The 20,749-nt window shown below is 40.7% G+C and overlaps 6 non-coding genes across 6 annotated transcripts; 1 reads left to right on the top strand and 5 right to left on the bottom strand.

Moving 5' to 3' along the window:
• Positions 1-7,068: 7,068 nt before the first annotated feature.
• Positions 7,069-7,141, bottom strand: trnav-uac (transfer RNA valine (anticodon UAC)). Its single transcript has one exon. It is a non-coding gene; the product is annotated as a tRNA-Val (tRNA).
• Positions 7,142-7,323: 182 nt separating this feature from the next.
• trnav-uac (transfer RNA valine (anticodon UAC)) lies at positions 7,324-7,396 on the bottom strand. The gene has a single exon. It is a non-coding gene; the product is annotated as a tRNA-Val (tRNA).
• A 235-nt stretch (positions 7,397-7,631) lies between these two features.
• On the bottom strand, positions 7,632-7,704 carry trnav-uac (transfer RNA valine (anticodon UAC)). Its single transcript has one exon. It is a non-coding gene; the product is annotated as a tRNA-Val (tRNA).
• A 1,102-nt stretch (positions 7,705-8,806) lies between these two features.
• trnag-ucc (transfer RNA glycine (anticodon UCC)) lies at positions 8,807-8,878 on the top strand. Its single transcript has one exon. It is a non-coding gene; the product is annotated as a tRNA-Gly (tRNA).
• A 1,242-nt stretch (positions 8,879-10,120) lies between these two features.
• Positions 10,121-10,234, bottom strand: LOC116680020 (U5 spliceosomal RNA). Its single transcript, XR_004329622.1, has one exon. It is a non-coding gene; the product is annotated as a U5 spliceosomal RNA (small nuclear RNA).
• A 1,944-nt stretch (positions 10,235-12,178) lies between these two features.
• LOC116680018 (small nucleolar RNA U3) lies at positions 12,179-12,392 on the bottom strand. Its single transcript, XR_004329620.1, has one exon. It is a non-coding gene; the product is annotated as a small nucleolar RNA U3 (small nucleolar RNA).
• Between the last annotated feature and the right edge of the window lie 8,357 nt (positions 12,393-20,749).

The following is a 20,749-nucleotide window of genomic DNA, read 5'->3' as shown; positions in this document are numbered from 1 at the left end:
AGAGCCGTCTGATCTACTGGACTCGAGCCAACTGTCATCCGCTCTCTTTCGCCAAAGCAATTGGAATTGCCTAGTCTTACTATTTTGCATGCATGTATGTATGTATGTATGTATGTATGTAATATGCACATGCATATTGTAATGACGAGAGTCATTTATATATAAATCCTAAAAGACATTTGTGAAACCTGTGTGCATTCATTAATATTGAGATTAGATTTCTGGGACTCTTCAGTCTGGAGTACCCTCTTTCCTTAACTCACCTCCTCCTTCCCGACACCTTTCCTCTTGCCCTCCTTCTTCTTCTCCTCCGTCTCCTTGTGTTTCTGCATGTACTCGGCGATAAGGTCAAGTTCCAGGTTGTCTTGTGGCTCCCATGTGTTATCCTCACTGGAAAGGTGAGTGCAGACAGAAGAACATCTCCTCACACTTTGTTTTTAGACAATCCATTGATCATTTGAGGGCATGATACAATGCTGCAATCTATGCTGTAGATTATTTGCATACACACACATATACAGTACAGGCCAAAAGTTTGAACACACCTTCTTATTCAATGCATTTCCTTTATTTTCATGACTATTTACATTATAGATTATCACTGAAGGCCTCACAACTATGAATGAACACATGTGGCATTATGTACTTAACAAAAAACTGTGAAATAACTGAAAACATGTCTTATATTCTAGTTCTTCAAAGTAGCCCCCCTTTGCTTTTTTGATAGTGCTGCAAACCCTTGGTGTTCTCTCAATGAGCTTCATGAGGTAGTCACCTGAAATGGTTTCCACTTTACAGGTGGGCATTTTCAGGGTTACTTAGTGGACTTTCTTACCTTATTAATGGAGTTGGGACCATCAGTTGTGTTGTGCAGAAGTCAGGTTGATACACAGCCAACAGCCCTATTGGACAACTGTTACAATTCATATTATGGCAAGAACCAATCAGCTAAGTAAAGAGAAACGAGTGGCCATCATTACTTTAAGAAATGAAGGTCAGTCGGTCCGGAAAATTTGAATGTGTCCCCAAGTGCAGCCGCTAAAACCATCAAGCGCTACAACGAAACTGGCTCAGATGAGGACCGCCCCAGGAAAGGAAGACCAAGAGTCACCTCTGCTGCTGAGGATAAGTTCATCTGAGTCACCAGCCTCAGAAATCACAAGTTAACAGCAGCTCAGATTAGAGACCAGATGAATACCACACAGAGTTCTAGCAGCAGGCATAGCTCTAGAACAACTGTTAAGAGGAGACTGAATCAGGCCTTCATGGTCAAATAGTTGCTAGGAAAACACTGCTAAGGAGAAGAAGAGATTTGTTTGGGCCAAGAAACACAAGGAATGGACATTTGACCAGTGGAAATCTGTGCTTTGGTCTGATGAGTCCAAGTTTGAGATCTTTGGTTCCAACCGCTGTGTCTTTGTGTGACGGAGAAAAGGTGACTGGATGGGTTCTACATGCCTGGTTCCCATCGTGAAGCATGGAGGAGGAGGTGTGATGGTGTGGGGGTGCTTTGCTGGTGACACTGTTGGGGATTTATTCAAAATTGAAGGCATACTGAACCAGCATGGCTACCACAGCATCCTGCAGCGACATTCCATCCCATCCGGTTTGCGTTTAGTTGGACCATCATTTATTTTTCAACAGGACAATGACTCCTAACACACCTCCAGGCTGTGTAAGGGCTATTTGACCAAGAAGGAGAGTGATGGAGTGCTTTGCTTCCACAGTCACCGGACCTGAACCCAATCCAGATTGTTTGGGGAGAGCTGGACTGCAGAGTGAAGGAAAAGGGCCAACAAGTGCTGAGCATTCTGGGAACTCCTTCAAGACTGTTGGGAAACCATTTCAGGTGACTACCATTCAAGAGAATGCCAAGAGTGTGCAAAGCAGTAATCACAGTAAGGGGGGGGTACTTTGAGGAAACTAGACTATATATGACATGTTTTCAGTTATTTCACACTTTTCATAATTCCACATGTGTTCATTCACAGTTGTGATGCCTTCAGTGATAATCCACAATGTAAATAGTCATGAAAATAAAGGAAATGCATTGAGTTATATGATAATGATATATACACAGTATATCAGGACCAAGAACACCAAACATTAATATTCTAGACTCATACTTACTCTGAGAACCCCTTCCATTTCAGCAGAAACTCTACTCTTCCCTTCACCACTCTGCGGTCCAGAACCTCCTCCACCACATACTCCTCTTCTTCCTCTTCCTCCTCCTCCTTCTTGCCTTCCTTTCCTGCTCTGGTCGCCAGCTTGCCGTCTTCTGAAGGTGCCTTTACTAGACCCAATGATTGGGGGGGGGGGGGGGACATGCAGAGATAAAGATACAAGGGTTAGAAGAACTAATGGGAGGTGTAAGTGAATTCTAGTTGACCGTGTTTTACTAGATTCAAATCTTCTGTTTGAATGGAGAAAATACAAGGGCTGATGAGGGGACCAATCCATAGGACTCCAGAGTGTCAAGTATCTCCTGCATTCAGACTGGAAGAACTACTACAATGTAAGGTCCAAAAGTCATTAACTGGAAATACAAGCTACATGCACAGTAGCCTGGACCAACCACACTTCATTTAGCAGAACATCTCCAGATGTTCCTGTGTGAAAATGGAAAGTTCAGAAAGACATTTTGATGGTGCAACAAGGCAGGCCTGGCCGCTTCTTTAAGGGAATAACTGTAAAGATTCCCAAAGAATATGTTAACATTAGCCATCTTATATCTAACTGGGATGTTTTGGCAGTGATTGGAGCAGGATTGTTGAGGACGAAGTAAAGTTACACAGACTGATAAGCCATGGATGCAGAACATTGACATAGTGTGTGTGTGTGTGTGTGTGTGTGTGTGTGTGTGTGTGTGTGTCTGTCTGCTCTCTGTCAACATGTGTTTCTTCTATCAGGGTGAACAGTTCCTTCCTGAGACTATGTAGCAGAGCCAAAGTCGTTGCGTCCAGAGCTCAGCCCCGCCCACGACTATTCTGATTGGTTTAAAGAAAACAAACAAGCCAAAAACATTTCTTCTACAGTAAAAGAACGAAGCAAAAAAATCCCAGTTAAAGCTGTTTTTAACTTTAATAAATGAAAACATCTTTCTAAGAGACAACAAGGAATCCTGTTAAATAATCCTGATTTCAATAGAAACCAAAGTAATTGGGATTCATATCTCTTTCCCTAACGTACGACACGGAAAGCTTCAAATGATCACATTTCAGAAACATAAAAATCAGCAATTGTTTGTTTGTTTGAAGATATATTTCAGGCAACGCATTAAAGCTTGGTCTATTTGCTGGATTGTTCCAAGGTAACTGTTGGTAGCTAACGTTAGCAGATAAGCCCGTTGACAGTGTTGAGTCATGAAGAGTTAAAAACAATGTACTTATGCTAAAGTATGCTGCAGTCGGGTTGAGAAGATTTGATTTAATTCAGTGGTGAATGCTCCATATCAAGCTGTTTAATTATCATCTGTTGTCTCAGTGACGAGTAGATCAGGACGGCCCTATTGTCCCCCCCCCCACTCTAAAGAAATGATTAGGTCAAGTCTGGCATCTCACATATAGAAAGAAACCTTTTGCTTCACACCAGGAAGTAACCTTCTGCCCCCCCCCCCCCCCGCTGTCTTAGACTATAAGACAATACAATGTTGATTAACTGTATTTTTGTGTCTCTTTTATGTAGTGTTAACTAGCATGTTAGTTAGCAGTAATTGGCCTGTGTCTATGTTAATGTTAACTAGCATGCTTGTTAGCAGTAATTAGCCTGTGCCTATGTTAATGTTAACTAGCATGTTAGTTAGCAGTAATTAGCCTGTGCCTATGTTAACTAACATTTTAGTTAGCAGTAATTAGCCTGTGTCTGTTAATGTTAACTAGCATGTTAGTTAGCAGTAATTAGCCTGTGCCTATGTTAATGTTAACTAGCATGTTAGTTAGCAGTAATTAGCCTGTGCCTATGTTAATGTTAACTAGCATGTTAGTTAGCAGTAATTAGCCTTTGCCTATGTTAATGTTAACTAGCATGTTAGTTAGCAGTAATTACTTACGGTTACAACTTTCAGACAGGTTGCTCACGTCACATTTACGTCGTCAGTTGGAGGCTGCGCAGTAACGCTCAGCATCACCGGAAAAGCGCTTCTAATAGACTTCACTGGTCTCCATGGAAACAACGGGACCTGTTGGTCCACTTCTTTAACTGTCTATGGTTTCACTCACTCACTTAAAACAACTACTAACTGGCTCTATTAGCCTACAAGCTAGTGCTAGCTTGTAGGCTAATAGAGCCAGTTAGGTCAGTTGGGTCAGTGTTTTCTTTCTTTCATTCCAATTTCAGGTCTGTCAGTCACAGTGAAAACCGGGGACATTTCCAGGGACAGGTCACCAAAACCGGGGACTGTTCCCGGAAACCGGGGACGTCTGGTCACCCTCCACAAGGACTTTAGCTTGTGCTACACTAACTGCTAACGATGCTAACGGGCTAACGATGCTAACAGTCGTTGGTATCATAACTTTAACAAACTGTATGGATGTAAAACAATATTAACACACACACACACACACACACACACACATATGTATGTTTTTCATATGTTTACATATGGAAATGAATGAATGTAAGAATGTTTACCTTCTGTCTGGATCAGTAAGTGCAGCTAATCAGCCCCGGTAAAGATAACTGATTCTCTTCATAATCACGGATAACGGTCGCCGAAGGCCCGCCCCTCTGCCCTCACATCGACAGCTGATTGGACGGAACGTTAACAGCAACCAATAGAATTGAAGTAGGTCAACAGATTTTAAAACACTGTATTTTTACTGTAACGCTGAACATATTCAAAATAAATTATTTAACGGTTACAAAAAACAACAACGGAAAAACTACAAAATAATATGTAATATAGAGTATACATAATTAATCAACCTGACATGTGTGTAGTAATAACAATAACTGAACTTGTCTTTCATAAACATTATATTAATATTTAAAATCCTGAAAATGTAGAAAGTATATGTGTGTGTGTGTGTGTGTGTGTGTGTGTGTGTGTGTTAATATTGTGAGTACATTTCTTGAGTTATTATTGTATGAAATTATGGTTTAAATTATGATAAATGTATATATTAACTCAATGTTCACATCACTCCAGTTTGGAGGTCTTTACACTTTTTTCCTGCCCCTCAAAGAATGTATTTCAAAATGCTACTGCATACACAGAACCACGGGGGATGGAGTCCAGGTTGAAATATACACAAGTTATACTTTAAATATTAACAGATTATTAAATGAAAAGTGGGCGTGTACAGGGAGGGATAAGAGGCTGATTCACATATGCACACTTGTAGGTAATATGTGATTTATAAACAGAATATTACATACAGATGTGCATGCACATGGTTTTATAGATCTGATTTATTTTTGGCTTTTGGGTGTACGTACACTTTCCGTAAGGATCCTACATGCAATTTTATAAATAAAACCCCAGATTATATGGATTATGGTGGGTTTGGTGATAGTGCTCTATAAAGTAGTGATTATTTACATGGAGTCTGGTGGAGAAATGCTGTTCTATACACGCTAAAAGTAGTGATTATTTACATGGAGTCTGGTGGAGATATGCTGCTCTATACACTAGAAGTAGTGATTCTTTAGATAGATAGATATTCATTGTTCCCAAAAAAATGGGAAATTACAGTGTTACAGCAGCACACAAAATAAACATACATACAATATACATGAAATAATAATAATAATGACAAAATATAAGAATATAAGAACAAATATTTAAATATGTACAAGATGGGAAAAACAAAATCTGCAACTGTTTAAGTATGGTAAAATGTAAATGATCCAATCGTGCCGGTTGCCCTTATTGCAATATTGTGGTGTCTCAGAGTCTCATCTACCCCCCAGGGATGACGCGTTGAAGAGTTGTATTGCCTGTGGTAGGAATGATTTCCTGTAGCGGTCCGTGCTGCATTTAAACTGTCGGAGCCTCTTTGAGAAGGAGCTCCTCTGTTGGACCAGTGGGGGGTGGAGAGGGTGGTCAGGGTTATCCATGATAGATAACAGTTTGTTCAGTGACCTCCTCTCCACCACAGCTTCAAAAGTGTCCTGTTTGCAGCCGATCACGGAGCCAGCCTTCCTGATCAGTTTGTTCAGTCTGTTTGTGTCGCTGGCTCCGATGCTGCTGCCCCCCCCAGCAGATGGCGGAGGAGAACAGAGCGCTGGCCACGACAGACCGGTAGAAGATCTCCAACATCCTGCTGCACACGTTGAAGGATCTCAGCTTCCTCGGGAAATAGAGTCTGCTCATCCCCTTCTTGTAAACAGCAGTGCTGTTGATCTTCCAGTTCAGCCTGCTGTCGATGTTGACACCCAGGTATCTGTACTCCTCCACCATGTCCACGTCACTTCCCAGTATGCAAAGGGGCTGCGGAGCCGTTCCCTTCCTCCTGAAGTCGATCACCATCTCTCTGGTCTTATCCACGTTCAGAAGCAGGTGATTCTTACCAGACCACTCCACAAATTCATCCACCAGTGCCCTGCACTCTCCCTCCTGTCCATCCCTTATACACCCAACAACTGCAGAGTCATCAGAAAACTTCTGTAGATGACATGACTCTGAAATCTTTGGTGTATAAGGTGAACAGAAAAGGAGACAGCACAGTCCCCTGTGGGGCCCCCGTGCCACTCACCATCTACTCAACATCAGATGGAACACGGTCCAGACCGACAAACTGTGGTCTGTCTGTCAGGTTGTCAGTGATCCAGGAGACTGTGGACGCACCGACACCCATCACCCGCAGCTTCTCACCTAGTAGCACAGTAAATGGGTCGGTAAAACAGTAATATTTTTCATTCATGTGTACACTGCCAAGAATGAGAGACAAAACATATTTGAAGAACCTTAAAGAAAGTCAATTTTCCATTCATTTTTACAATTCTATGTATAACTATGCCCTAATTGACTGAGAAGAGAAGGCATTGCTGTGGGTTTTTTTTCAATTGTTGTTCAACCCTTTTCAAACGGTAACAGGACATAGTTCTCACTTCAAACCATAAGCCTGATTCCACTAGGGATTGAACCCAGGACCTTCTGCATGTAAAGCAGATGTGATAACTACTACACTATGTAACCTCTGACGTACTGTCATCTTTAACATAATCGGAACAATACAGTAAAAATAATGGCTGGAGGTGAGGTTCTGGAAAGACATGGGCTTTTATTTCATTGTTTGCATTCAATTCTTTCTAAAGACTTTTTAAATGACAATTGCCAGGTGGTACCAAATACATAGTTCTTACTTTAAAGCATAAGTCTGGTTCCACTGGGGATTGAACACAGGACCTTCTGCGTGTAAAGCAGACGTGATAACTACTACACTATGGAACCTCTGTAATAGTGTTATTTTTAACATTATCAGAAAATGTAAATAAAATGGATGGAGGTCAGGTTCTAAGAAGTGAAACCAATGCAAGAGCACTGAAGAAGTCTTTCAGATAGACAATATGTCTTTGGAGCATGTTTTTTTTGATTGTCGAGTATAGTTCACTCCAATTTTTAAGACTTTTCCAGGGACGCCTGCCAGGTGATAACAGGACATAGTTCTTACTTTAAACCTTAAATTTGGTTCCACTGGGGATTGAACCCAGGACCTTCTGCGTGTAAAGCAGATGTGATAACTACTACACTACGGAACCTCTGTGATCTGGCTTTTCTTTACATAACCTGCATATAATGTGACCTGAACCATAGACTGTAGAATTAGCTGTACTGTAGCTCCGGTTCTGAAAAGTGAAAACAATGCAATGGTGAACGAAGTGAAGTGAGGATTCTTTTCATCACTGTAGCCAGGCTGACAGATGGTCACAGCTCTATTGAGCCAAGTATTCCCATAGCTCTTAGTAGTAACGACTTTATGAGATTCGTCAATGATAAAATTACAACTATTAGGAGCAAAATTCACCAAGACCCGCCTTTAACTGGCACTGACTTATCTCTAAAGTCAGGAACCTTAGAAACATCAGTAAAACCAGATACGTGTTTAGACTGCTTTGCTTCACTTGATCTTTATCAATTTAATTCAATTATTTCTTCATCTAAACCATCAACCTGCCTCTTAGATCCCATCCCGACTAGGCTACTTAAAGAAGTTTTACCATTAGTCAACACTTCTCTACTAGATATAACCAATCTGTCTTTATTAACAGGCTATGTACCACAGTACTTTAAAGTAGCTGTAATTAAACCTCTTCTGAAAAAGCCCAACCTTGATCCAGATGTTTTAGCCAACTATAGACCTATATCCAACCTTCCATTTCTTTTTAAGATTCTTGAGAAAGCAGTCGCCAACAGCTGTGCGACTTTCACAACTTTTGCCTAGTTCTCTATTCTGTCGGGGCTTAACTCTGTCTACCCAACATCTTCTTTTTTTTTCTTGTTCTGTCTTGGCAAGAAGTATTATGCTTTTGGGTTGTCTGTCCATCTGTACATCAGAATCAGAAACATTTTATTGATCTGTGAAGGGAAACTCTTAAAAAAGGACTGCTCCTTCGAGCCAGATTTGAACCAGTGACCAAAGGATTTCAGATTCATGCCCCTACAGTTCTCCGCTCTACCAACTGAGCTATCAAAGGGAGATAACATTCATGAACACACTTCCCATTCTTGTTGATGTGATGACACAGGACCCCTTGGGGGGACTTTCTGAATCATCAGGGGCTGTAGCTCAGTGACAGAGCGCACTTTCAGTCTCAATGCCCAGATGTATTACAAGATTTGAAGTGAACATTGTATTGCCCAGCGATGGTGGTATAGTGGTGAGCATAGCTGCCTTCCAAGCAGTTGACCTGGGTTCGATTCCCAGCCATCGCAGTAGCTTTCTGTGAGTGATGTTACTTGCTTTATTTGTCAAGAAGTCAGCAGGAAGGTTACTTGCCCAACCTGGTTTGATAAAACATTAGATCTCTTTGGGCTGCACGATTATGGCCAAAGTTATAATCACGATTAGTTTGATCAATATGGAGATTATCACAATTATTTGTTGATTTTCTTCTTCAAAGTGCCGGAAACCAATCACCAATCGAAAAAAAAACCTTCGCAAAGAAAAGCCAATACTTTATTAAAAAATGCCAATACTTTATTAAAAAATGTTTTCACACTTTGTCATTTGTCTCTGGCATTGTTGATTATTAGAATATTGTAACCAGCATTAAGTGAGTAGGTTTAGGTCTGTGTGAATATGGGCCGAGCATCTACCTGGGCTGAATGAGTGAACATCTTCTTTTGCATTTTCACTGTAAAGAGCCATTACTCCTCCATGTAGGGCGTCAGAATTTGGGTTTCTTGAAAATGGTTCTTGAGTACAGGTAAACTTAGAATGCTAAAACAGGATTTAGAAGAAAGAAGAAAAATGTTTGAGGGGCAAATATGAAAAGCACTCAAGATCTGATATAAATAGAGAAAAATAAGCAATGTTCTAATCAGTGGTTGAAAGAAGCCAAATGTAAAAAAAAAAAAAAAAAAAGAGGGTGCATCAACAGTTAACTCCAGAGAAGACAAAAAACAAAGAAAGGACATATGAACAATGTCACTAACGCATTTTCTCTCCATCCAAGTCCTAAAGATGGCGAATAGCTGCTCATCCCACCACCACCCTACCCTCCTCCGCCATCCAGGCCGAAGGGAGAAACACCGTCCGTGTCTCTCCCAGAAGCAAGCGCCAGGAGCGGACAAGATCCCACACAGCCCCCCCTCGCTGCAAGCTCTCTCTCTAAGCCACAGGCCCCCCCCACCTACATCTGACATTAAGATCAGAGAGGTATGATCCCATCCAGAACCGTGCCATAGCTGCAGTTTTAGGATTTCTGGATGGGGCCGTGGCTGCTGTTATGTGTATAGCTATAAATCTGCTCCTTAAAAACAATAACAGGTCCGGCACTCCTTTCCCTCCTTTCTCCTTTGGCTTCTTCATCACTCTTCTTTGTACTCGTTCCCACTTGGACCTCTACAGGAAATAAAAGATGACTTGTTCCGGGTCTAAAATCATTTTCTGGGTGGGATAAAAACAGAGCTGATGAGTAAAAGCAAAGGTAAGCAAAAGCAAGTACAAAAAGCTGGGCCAAACAGCAAAACCCACCAAAAATAGTTTCAACTCATCAGCGTTCCCCTCCAAGGAAGTCTTTAGTAAAAGGCAAAAGTCTCGTGCATTGTGAACAGAAACCAGAGTGAGTACAGCCGTCTGATCGAGAGCAGCAGAAAACCCTAGTGGACCCAGTCCAAACCATCTCGGTAAGCCTCACTGGGTGTCCAAACTAAAATGATAAGAGGCAACTTGGTAGACTACTTACTGATGTATATCTGTACTCACAATGCCCTGTTTGTCAGGTCTATTTCCCATCTGGCAGGGACATTTCTGGATTCAGGTGGACATTGTTGACAGATACATTGGTGGATCTTTATTCCCACCATAGGATTTGGCCTGTATTGCACATTGTCTTCACATCCCGCGCAATTTATTGCCATTGTCAAGCACATGACAGATTTTTTTTCCAAGCTCTCGTGTGTTTTTTTCATTGTGTGACATCAAATTAAAATCATATTTTTACAAGTGCAAATTTAAACATTTAGTTCAGATTTTTTTGTTCTGCAAGCTCTCACCTTTTGCCCCATATTTCCCTTCATATGAGTCCGAGCCAGCAGCACTAAGGAAGAGCAGCCTCTCCTACGGCGAGTGGTGGCGACCCACGGGGAAACTTTGGTTTCCCAGTCAGTTCCAGTAGTACAGGTGAGAAAGTGGTGGATAAAACGAGGACTGTGGGCCGGCGTTGTTGGTACGTGAGTGGAAATACATCCAACATGCTAACGCATATCCAACGCCATCACCCAGACATGACAATCACTGGAACGAGACAAAAAACTATCCAACGTCTCCTCCCTACAGTGGTTAACCAGCCTTTAGATCCAAATACAAATAGGGCCAAAAAATCACTGAATCAATCGGATTTCCACATCACCTTCAAAGCCCGTATCCACTCGTAGAGTAACCTGGCTTCAAGTATTTGCTGTATGTACTCAAACCTCGTTACAACGCGCCATCCCGTCCACCGGGACTTCAGTGTACCGTTCCACCCCTTTAGTCGCCACCACTCGCCATAGGAGAGGCTGCTCTTCCTTAGTGCTGCTGGCTCTGACTCATATGAAGGGAAATATGGGGCAAAAGGTGAGAGCTTGCAGAACAAAAATCTGAACTAAATGTTTAAATTTGCACTTGTAAAAATAAGATTTTAATTTGGAAAGTGTTCTTTCCTTTGTATGATCTGTTGGTTTGGCAACGCCACTGAAGCACAAAAAAAAGTACATTAGAAAAATAATAACTTCCAGCAAACTTTCGGGTATTCTATTTCCAGTATGGAAAGTTTATACAAAAACAGGATACGGAGAAAGGCAAATAGCATTGTGGGCAACCAGAAGCACCCCTTTCCTCCACATTTGAACTGCTGCCCTCAGGACGACGATACTGTGCTCCTTTGTTTAAAAAAAACAGATCCAAGCTCTCCTTTGTTCCACAGGCCATTAAACTCCTTAATAATGAAGGTCCCGTCCAATGATATATATATTTTGTTTATCTATTTTATTCTCTTCTTTCTCCCAGCTGGTCTGGAACTCTACCCCCCCCCTTCATATTATTCTGGTTTATGGTACGAGTGGTGGTGTACATATGTTTTGTTTTTGTTTTTCCTCCTTGCCTTATCTGTGTTAATGTTGAATACCATGTGATGTGATCTGCAACCTAATTTCCCTATGGGGACAATAAACATGAACTAACTAACTTTAATACATGTCAATCAAGCTGAGCCTGTAAAGGCCACAGTCTGATTAGTCAAGAGAAACACCTGTGGGAGTGGAACATGGATGTGTACAGATGGGCTTTCAAACAATGCACCTTTTTTACATGTCAAAGTAGAAAAAGCAAAGGTAAAATAAAAATGAATTATGGCTTAACTCAGTTTACATTTTTAAACCGGACATAAGGCATTACAAAGTCAAGAAAGTAGGTGTTAACCCGTTAAAGTAACCTTGTCCACCATGGACAAAAAACATACTTCAAGACTGACTATAATTTCGCATGGTTTATTACCTTCATACAATTAAGTTTTTCACATGTCTGCTACTACCACTCTGATCATATTCCCTTCTTCAATACTCCATAAAGAAGCAAAGAACAATCATCAATGACAGAGAGCACATGAAGTGAATCATTACTCACTGTCAGTCTCACGCTCAGAAAGAATATCACAACTCATCATCGTGTCAGCGAGACCAAACACTTTAGAAACACATTCCTCAAGTCAGAAACTCTAGAAATGATCCCTGAAAGTATAGTCTTGGTTAGACTGAGGGGGGAAACTGCATCTCATTCACTGCAGAGTGATTGTCACTCAGGGTTCAGAGGGACAGACGCTAATCGTTACGTGCTCCAGATGACTCTGAGGTGAGAAAATCTATTTAGATCTTTAAAGCCCATGTTGCAGGTTAACCACCACTGTTGATTATTGGGTACAAAAAGCACTCAAGATTTGTATATCATCTCCAAATATTGTTAAAGGGGTGATATAATGCAAAACCGATTTTACCTTGTCATAGGTGAATAACGACAGTTCAGTGGGTAAATAGGACATACATAAAAGCTTTAAATCCCATTAACATGCCTTTCCTCTGAAAATCCCACATTTTGAAACTGCCGCTGAAAACGGGCGAATCCCAACAAAGCCAAAAGGTGACGTCAGGATCTCAGAACCATCAGCTTTGTCACGCCCATGGACGTATAAGGAGAACGGTCCAGCCCTAACATTTACACACAGGCCACTGACCTGAGACCACTCCTAATGTTGCTGGCGATAGGTCAATTAGATGTCCGACTGAGAACGTTGCTCCTGTACTCTGACGGGATTTACTAAGAAGAAAGTTTGAAATATTTCCCAGGACATTGACAATGAACCCGGGTTGTAATGCAGAGTTCCAGTCTGTACACGGAACGGAGACACTTCTCATAGCTAGTCTTCCCAAGGAAGCAAACACTCGACGGACATGGCTGCAGTTTATAAGGAGATCCCTGTGAACTTTTCCCCCAAAGACAGTTTTCAAAACTTCGGACAATTTAAAGCAGGATTTGCTAAGCTGCTGTTGCTGTTCCGACTGTCTGGTCATCCAACATCAAGCTGTAAGTATGATTTCGTCGCTAACAGTAACATTAGCAGGGCTGCCAACTCTCACGCATTGGCCGTGAGACACACGCATTTGACTGGTTTCACACGCTCACACGCCACACCCCCGATTTCTCACGCTGAAGTGTCAACCCGGTCGGTCAAATTTCTGATAGATGAGTTATCTATAGATTTAGCTGTTTAGCCACTAGTTGTGGCTTTCAGAGACTGTGAGGGGGTTCAAGAGCGCTCCCTGTCTGTGAAAGTTTCGAATTGTCGCAAACTGAGAACATTTTTTTACGATCCATCCCATTTCCCCGGCTTTAGGTATGAGCTCTGAGTATCACAGACCCGTCCGTCGCTTCGTGTCCACTCTCTCTGTAACAATAGAGGTGAGCAGAGCGCTGGTAGCGTAGCAACTTCAGTTCATGTTAGTGGACCGCTCTGCTGGGGCGGTGACGCGTTGCATCCGTGTAGTCCTCCGATAATGCGCAGCGTACAGCCTCCTCTAAACTTTGTCAGAGACCAGAGACCCGAATGGGCGTCTGTGTCTGTCAGACGGTCTGAATGAGATCCACCATATCAGCGGAGCAATGACATGCACAGCAGACTATATTACAACTCTCCAAATCTCGGCCAACAGAGATGGGAGGAGTTATATTTGAATGTGCACAAGTTTGTAAACATGGGCAGAAATCTGGTGAAACACATCTGAGCTATACTATATATACTATACTATATATACTATACTATATATACTACATATATACACTATACTACATATACTATACTGCAACATTGGGCCCTATTGTGCTTCTCTAACCTCGGTGCATCTCTAAATGTAACTGTAAATAATTAATTTGATGTTTTATGAAATGAACAAATAGTCTTTTTTTCCCCAAAAAGTAAATCCAGTAAGTGGGGCCCAGAGGATGAGGGCCAAACATTACTGAACCTTGGCACAAAGGTTAAAGGATAAGAATTTATGTAGATCAGTGGTTCTTATTCTTTAGAATTTCAGTGGTCTTAGTTGATCCCTCAACATTAATTTAACTTTGGGTCCCTTGTCCCAACACCAGGGACCCCTGGACCTGTTCCCCACAGACCCAAATCTTCTCAGCTGTTGATGAGATTTGCTACTGTCTCTTCATGTGGTTCATTATGTTTGGCACGTTGTCTGGGTCAGTTCTTATATCATAAGAAGTTAATAATGTAAATAATGTAAATGCTGAATGCCGTAAAACCTGTTGATACTACAACAATGCAAAGGTTCTTACCCTACAGTTTGCACATATCATGTAAGACTTGATTTCTCCATTTTTTTGCAAAAAACTCTCCAGAAAGTGCCCTTTAATGGTTTTTTTTCAATTTTTTTTCCTGGGGGGGCATACCCCCAGACCCCCCTAGGGAGAACCCCACCCCCCCCATATCACAAATCACAATTTAAACCCTGAAGGATAAAGACCCCAAAAAATTGCTTTGTACGTGGCAAAATATGGGTTGCCCCCCCCAAATCTCACTCCAAGGTTTTGGGAAAAGTTGGCAGCCCTGCATTAGCAATGCTAACGTAGCCTGTAGCTAGCATAGGCTGAATGTGTGTTGATAACTGTAATGGCAAAGGGGCTAACGTTTCATTTTCCTAACTGTTCATTCAAATAAATACCCGTGTTGTCATGTAGCTCCATCTATAGTTCACCGTGCATGGTTTTGGTCCATTTGGCAGGTTAATTTTTATTGTATTTCAGCAAGAAAGCTAACTGCAGCTGAGTAGATCCTGATAGTTTGGTTGCGAGCTAGCGTTAAGCTGGAACGTTACTCAGCTAGCTAGCTAGCTAAATCATCCCGTTAGCTTCGGCAACAGAACTAGAAACGTTATCATTTCATATGATATTGAGTCAATCTCGTGAAAACGGTGTGTATATAGACTGCAATGTATTGATTTGCAGTTTTTTTTTATTTCAGAGCACAGAAGAAAGTCAAGACACGAAAGATGCGGCTTGCTAAACAGATGCTCAGAGTGTGTCATCTCGGGGACACAACTGTCTCATAAGACATCTAGACCTCATGTAACCCAGGTTTACTTAGTTAGCAAAATAAATAAACTGGTTAAAGGAAATTAATCAATAAATATGTTAACATATGGTTAAACGTTTATTGAGAACCTTTTGTAATATTTTATTCCATGGTATGTCATTTCATGAGTTATTTTGTATTAAAAAGCATGTGGACTTTTATTTTGAATATGTGGACTTCTATTTTGAAAAGGGCACGTTGTTACGTAACCCAGGTGACTATCACTCACCAATCAGATTGTCAAAAAGTTTCTCTTGCTAGGACAGTTTGGTTTTTGCAGAGCGAGCCGCAGATGAAAAGCTGTGAGAGTAACGGAGAATAAGGTGGAAAAAACCTGTACCTTTTGAAAGCCAATTTGGTTGACTTTGTGAAAGATATCCCATGCAGGCACGGCGTCATGGGTGGGCCTGACGGGCCTAGGCCCACCCACTTTTCAACAGGCCCACCCACAAATTTTCATTAAAAAAAAGAAGAATATAATAGGCTATATTTAATTATAAAGAATTATTAAAAAGTGTCAAATTATCTCATAATTTGTGCTAAATTAGTCTAAATCTTAAGTAGTTTTTAACTTAATTTAAAAAAAAGTTGTTTGTCTATTAAGTGACATCGATCTGCGCAACATTTCCAACGCGCTAGACTGCCAGCTTAGCGAACTGAACACTCGATTCCACAGTGACCCTATGGCCTCATGGCATCTGCAGCAGTCCTGATGTCTCCTAGCCTTCATACAAATGACACCAGCTGGTCAATGAGGACGTTTTCCCAAATATCCGTGCTTTCCTAAAAGCTCTGATAACACTGCCGATGACATCCTGTACAGTTGAACGCGTCTTTTCCAGTGTCAATCGGATTAAAACACCAAACAGGAGCACCATGCTTACGTCTCGCCTTATGTCTCTGTGTCTGTTGACATACGAGAGCTTACAGTAACTCTTGACTTCGATGATATCATCTACATTTTAAAGAGCAAACCCCGCCGACTACTGCTGTAATTTGTGTCAGTGTTGTGTGTGCGAGGCGACCTAAAAACATGCGATGAATCCGTAGGCTACATGTTGAAAGTTAGTAACATAGCAAAGAGAAAAAGAGGAAAGAGTCGTTCCATGTTCACTTCTTCTAGGCCTTTTTAGCGAGTTTAATTGTTTACCACGAGGGGATAAGAGTATGTGAAGGCTACTCTGTCTGTATTGAGATATATTAAAATAATCGATTCATAACCCGTTACAAATCTACAGGCGCATTTCTATTTCTATATCAGCTTGTTACTGTTCTTTTTCCCTCCTGGGCTCCCCTTGTTATGGGCGCTGTGTCTGATGTTAATGTGATTTATTTCCTTTTGTTAAATATGGTTATAACATGAATCACACTAAAGTAACAGTTTGTCTCTTTCGGAAATAACTTGAGTTTTACACGACAGATGACGTCAATGAACCAGTTCTGTGCCCGAGTTATGAATGAAAACTGTCGGGAGGTGTTGTTGATCTGTAGTGCTGAAAACATAAAAAAATTAAACAGAATTGTGAAATATTTGGCCTCCTGTTATACGAGCAGAACTAAATTATTTTTTGGGAAATAATAAATCCCCGACCACTGTTCCAGTCTTAGGTCTATGGAGCTTTGCGTAATAGCGCAGCCAGGTGTGGTGCGTAATGGAGATTCCAACGCGCTCCTCTCTGGGCAGAACCAAAGGAGAGCGGTCGCGGATGGGGTCGACCTATACAACCAAACGTTTGTACAATGTTTTTTTACAACATATTTAAAGAGCATCAAGCTATTGAAATCTCTATTATGTTAGCACATATAATAACAGTATAGTAGTCATTTGTATTAGGTTAAACAGTGATTTGATATCATGTTTTAATTTAAGGCCCACCCAAAATTGGTCTGGCCCATCCAAAACTGAAATCCTGGCGCCGTGCCTGATCCCATGTACTCAATTTGTCCCTGGGAAGACGATTAGTGCATTGGAAATCGGGACTTGGCTATTTTGAGTGGGTTGAAGAAATGTTCAACCGACGTCGACCGACATCGACTTGAGAGACACAAGGTTGAAACAAGATGGCGAGCCACCCAGTGATCTGCTGAACCGTTGTGAACCTGAGTCACAGCGTCTCAATAGGACGTTGCTCACAATCTTCTGAACTGGTAGGATTCATCCAGTTTCTACGAATCCACACTTCTGACTAGTAGGATTTCCTTCAGCTTCTGCAAATTCTGCAGCGGACTCCAAACGAACTTTGAGTTACGGTTAACAAGTAAAACGATAGGGGAGAGGCGAACTCCTTTTTCTTTTCTTATTTCTGTTGGTCCTAACACCAATTTGTTCAGTCTTTTGCTGAATTATTATGGTTTTTTTAACTCCAAATTATTGTTTTTTTAATTTTCTTTTCCATGGGTATTACCACTTGTAAATGGGTACATTACTACATGCAAATACTCTAATTAAGAGGTGAAATTCACTGATGTGATTTAGATTAACTGAAGTTAACTAAACAAATCAAAACTCTAAACAGAACTAATTAGAGAACTAAAAAAAGGAAAAGAAAACCAAAGGGATTAAAACTAAAACCAAAGGTTAAAAACTGAAATTAGATTAATATAGAACTAATATTGAACTTGGTATAACTCAAAAGGTGAAAACTAATATAAACAAAAAAAAGGGTGTTAAGTGGGATTGTATTTTGTGTAATTGTTGTCAATGGTTTTGTATGTATATGTGTATGTTAATATTCAAATAATAAGCCGGCAGTTAAAACTTATTTCCTGGTCTGTGGTTTTCTACTTTTCTTTCAACATGTTGTAATATTAACTCTTCTGCTCCAGTAGACGAATCTAGTAGAACAATTTGGTCCATAGAGCATAGATCACTACAACTAGTAATTACCCAACAGAGGGGTTACATTATGTTAAATACAATTAAACATAAATGTCAAATGACCTCTTCTCGGATACACCTACACTTTAATTTGACATTTTCTTTCAACCTTAAATATTCTAGAAATATTTTCCAGGGTGATGTCCACTTCCTGGGTTTGTATGGTTCTGGCTCCACGCCAGAGGGTGGCTTTGTATCAGTCTTTATATGTATACGTTAATACAACTTAATACATATTTTCCCATTATTTTAATTTTACATAAATACAAAACACATAACATTTACAGCATGTACAACAAAACATAAGAACTAAGGCATCAATACAAAAGCAGAAAAGGCCTTTCAAACAACACAACTATAACTTACTAATTGCAACAAATAATCATATACTTACATACACTAAAGTCTAACATACAACAGTTACTTTCATTACATGCAAATTGTGCAGCTCTTGATGGCCACAGCACTCCACCAATGTAAAGGTATAAAGTCCTTCTCCGTCTTCTCCGAACTTCTCCCACACCCGCTGCTTGCCTCTTCCACAGCAGAGGCTGAAGCCCTTCGGGCCCGTCGGTACCTTGCTGCTGCTAAACAAATGGCTTTCAACTGAATCTACCGTCCATTCTCTGCAGTTCATTGACAATTTTAACATTTTCCGGGACCGCAGACATCTTTTTAAGCAGATGGACTTAGAATTCCAGTCAATTTCAACACGTAGCTCTGTAGTTTGTACATTAGGAGGTCTGTCAGTGGAGAGAGAAATGAAACCAATCGGTGGTGGTCTACCCCGTGTTATCCTCCTGCTAGAGTTAGCACCCAACAGGCTTCAACAGGGCAAGTTTTAAACCTGTTTTAGCCTCTTAACATGTTCAAAATGTCATTACCAGTGCCTAGCCATGTGCAGTTATTCCTTCCGAGTTAACACTGCTGTAGATGTGACAGAAGGCGTGTTTCAACTAGTGTGGACTTCACCGGAAAACAGGAAATAACAAGAGGTATGGGCACTGGCTGAATTAACACAACTTTTATGCATTTCTTTCACATCTACTGCAATTAAATTCATTGTGTTTACTCTGAAGAATCACTGCACATGGGGGGGGGGGGCATGTTTAATGAAATTATGGACATGTTTAAAGGCTGGTGGTAGTACAGTGTGTAAGTGTATCAACTTTCGTTTTGATTAATGCACACATCAACTTTCGTTTTGATTAATGCACATACACATCAACCTTCTTTAGATTAATGCACATCATTTTCTTTTAAAAAATTAATGTAATATGTATACTACTTTTTGACACATTTACACTCTTTGATAGTAATCACACACAAGTCTGAAAAACACACACATGCTCAGGACCTATCATGCCTAAATGTAGAAATGTCAGAGCTGGCCAGCACCTGAGAGGCTGGGAGGGGTACAATGCTTGCTTAGAACCCTGGTAGTGCCGAGACATTCTCGTTCCCTACTGACTGAGCTACTGCCACCCCTAAACATCTCACCCCGACTTGATTTGAACACGAAATCTTCTGATCTGGAGTCAGATGCGCTACCATTGCGCCATGAGGTCTACTGATTAATGTACGTACATCAACTTTCTTTTGAGATTAATGCCTATACACATCATCACTCTGGAAGCCCCCTAGACATAACAATAGTATCAGGCTTTTCCAGATCATGCCCTGACATTAAGTGTAGTCATGACGTCTCTTTTAAAGGCACAGTTTCTAGAAAACTGGCTGTGTGAATTAAGCGTTTGTTACTTTCACAATATTTATATTGCACATCAGCCTGGTTTTGAATCAAAGAAAGACACAGACATCTCCATTTTTTTCAATATAGGACTTTCAAGGGAGTGTCTTCCGTTTTTCAAAACCTGAACCCTATTTTCCTATGTTTTGTGTCTAAGTGACTGATAGATAACAATCTTTGACACTGGTGTAGTATTAAGCAGATCGCTGCAGTCGGCAGCGGCGAAACAAGCTACAATATGAGTTAAGAGGGGAAAATGTCCAGCTTGTATATACTAGGGATGAGCGAGTACAGCATTATCTGTATCAGTATCTGTTTACCACATGAATATCTGTATCCGGATCCGTACTCGGACTGGCGGGGCCTAACTCGAAAGTGGTTAGATTTAACCGGAAGTGGGTCGGTTGGTCTTAAAATGGGCGGGGCTTTAACCGGTATGTTATTTTAACATGCAAATGTTATATTTATTGCTGATTAGAAACTATTTACATGAGCTTCAGATCAATGGTGTTGTCATGGTACAACAAACTATATACAGAATGTTTGCAACAATGAATACAACACATGCGGTTGCAATTATGAAGTAAAATGTAATGAAAAGAGTTTCATACTCAATATAACTTTCTTTTTTAACTTTAAATTTTTTTACGATCATGTGATTTTTTTTTGTTTTTGGTTCTTTTTTTATTTTTTTATTTCCACACCAGGTATGTGTGAAATGTGTGTGTGGTGTGTTGTGTGTGTGTGTGAGTCAGCTAAAGTTAAAAAAAAAGATTCTGATGGCCGAGCGCAACGGGGTTGCATCTTCTTCCTGCTTCTGGCGAGGCAGACGTGTTTTT

The sequence above is a fragment of the Etheostoma spectabile genome, unplaced genomic scaffold (genome assembly GCF_008692095.1).
Source record: "Etheostoma spectabile isolate EspeVRDwgs_2016 unplaced genomic scaffold, UIUC_Espe_1.0 scaffold00018313, whole genome shotgun sequence".
NCBI lineage: Eukaryota > Metazoa > Chordata > Actinopteri > Perciformes > Percidae > Etheostoma > Etheostoma spectabile.
The sequence above is the reverse complement of the archived record's forward strand: the minus strand, read 5'-3'. Positions and strand labels throughout refer to the sequence as shown.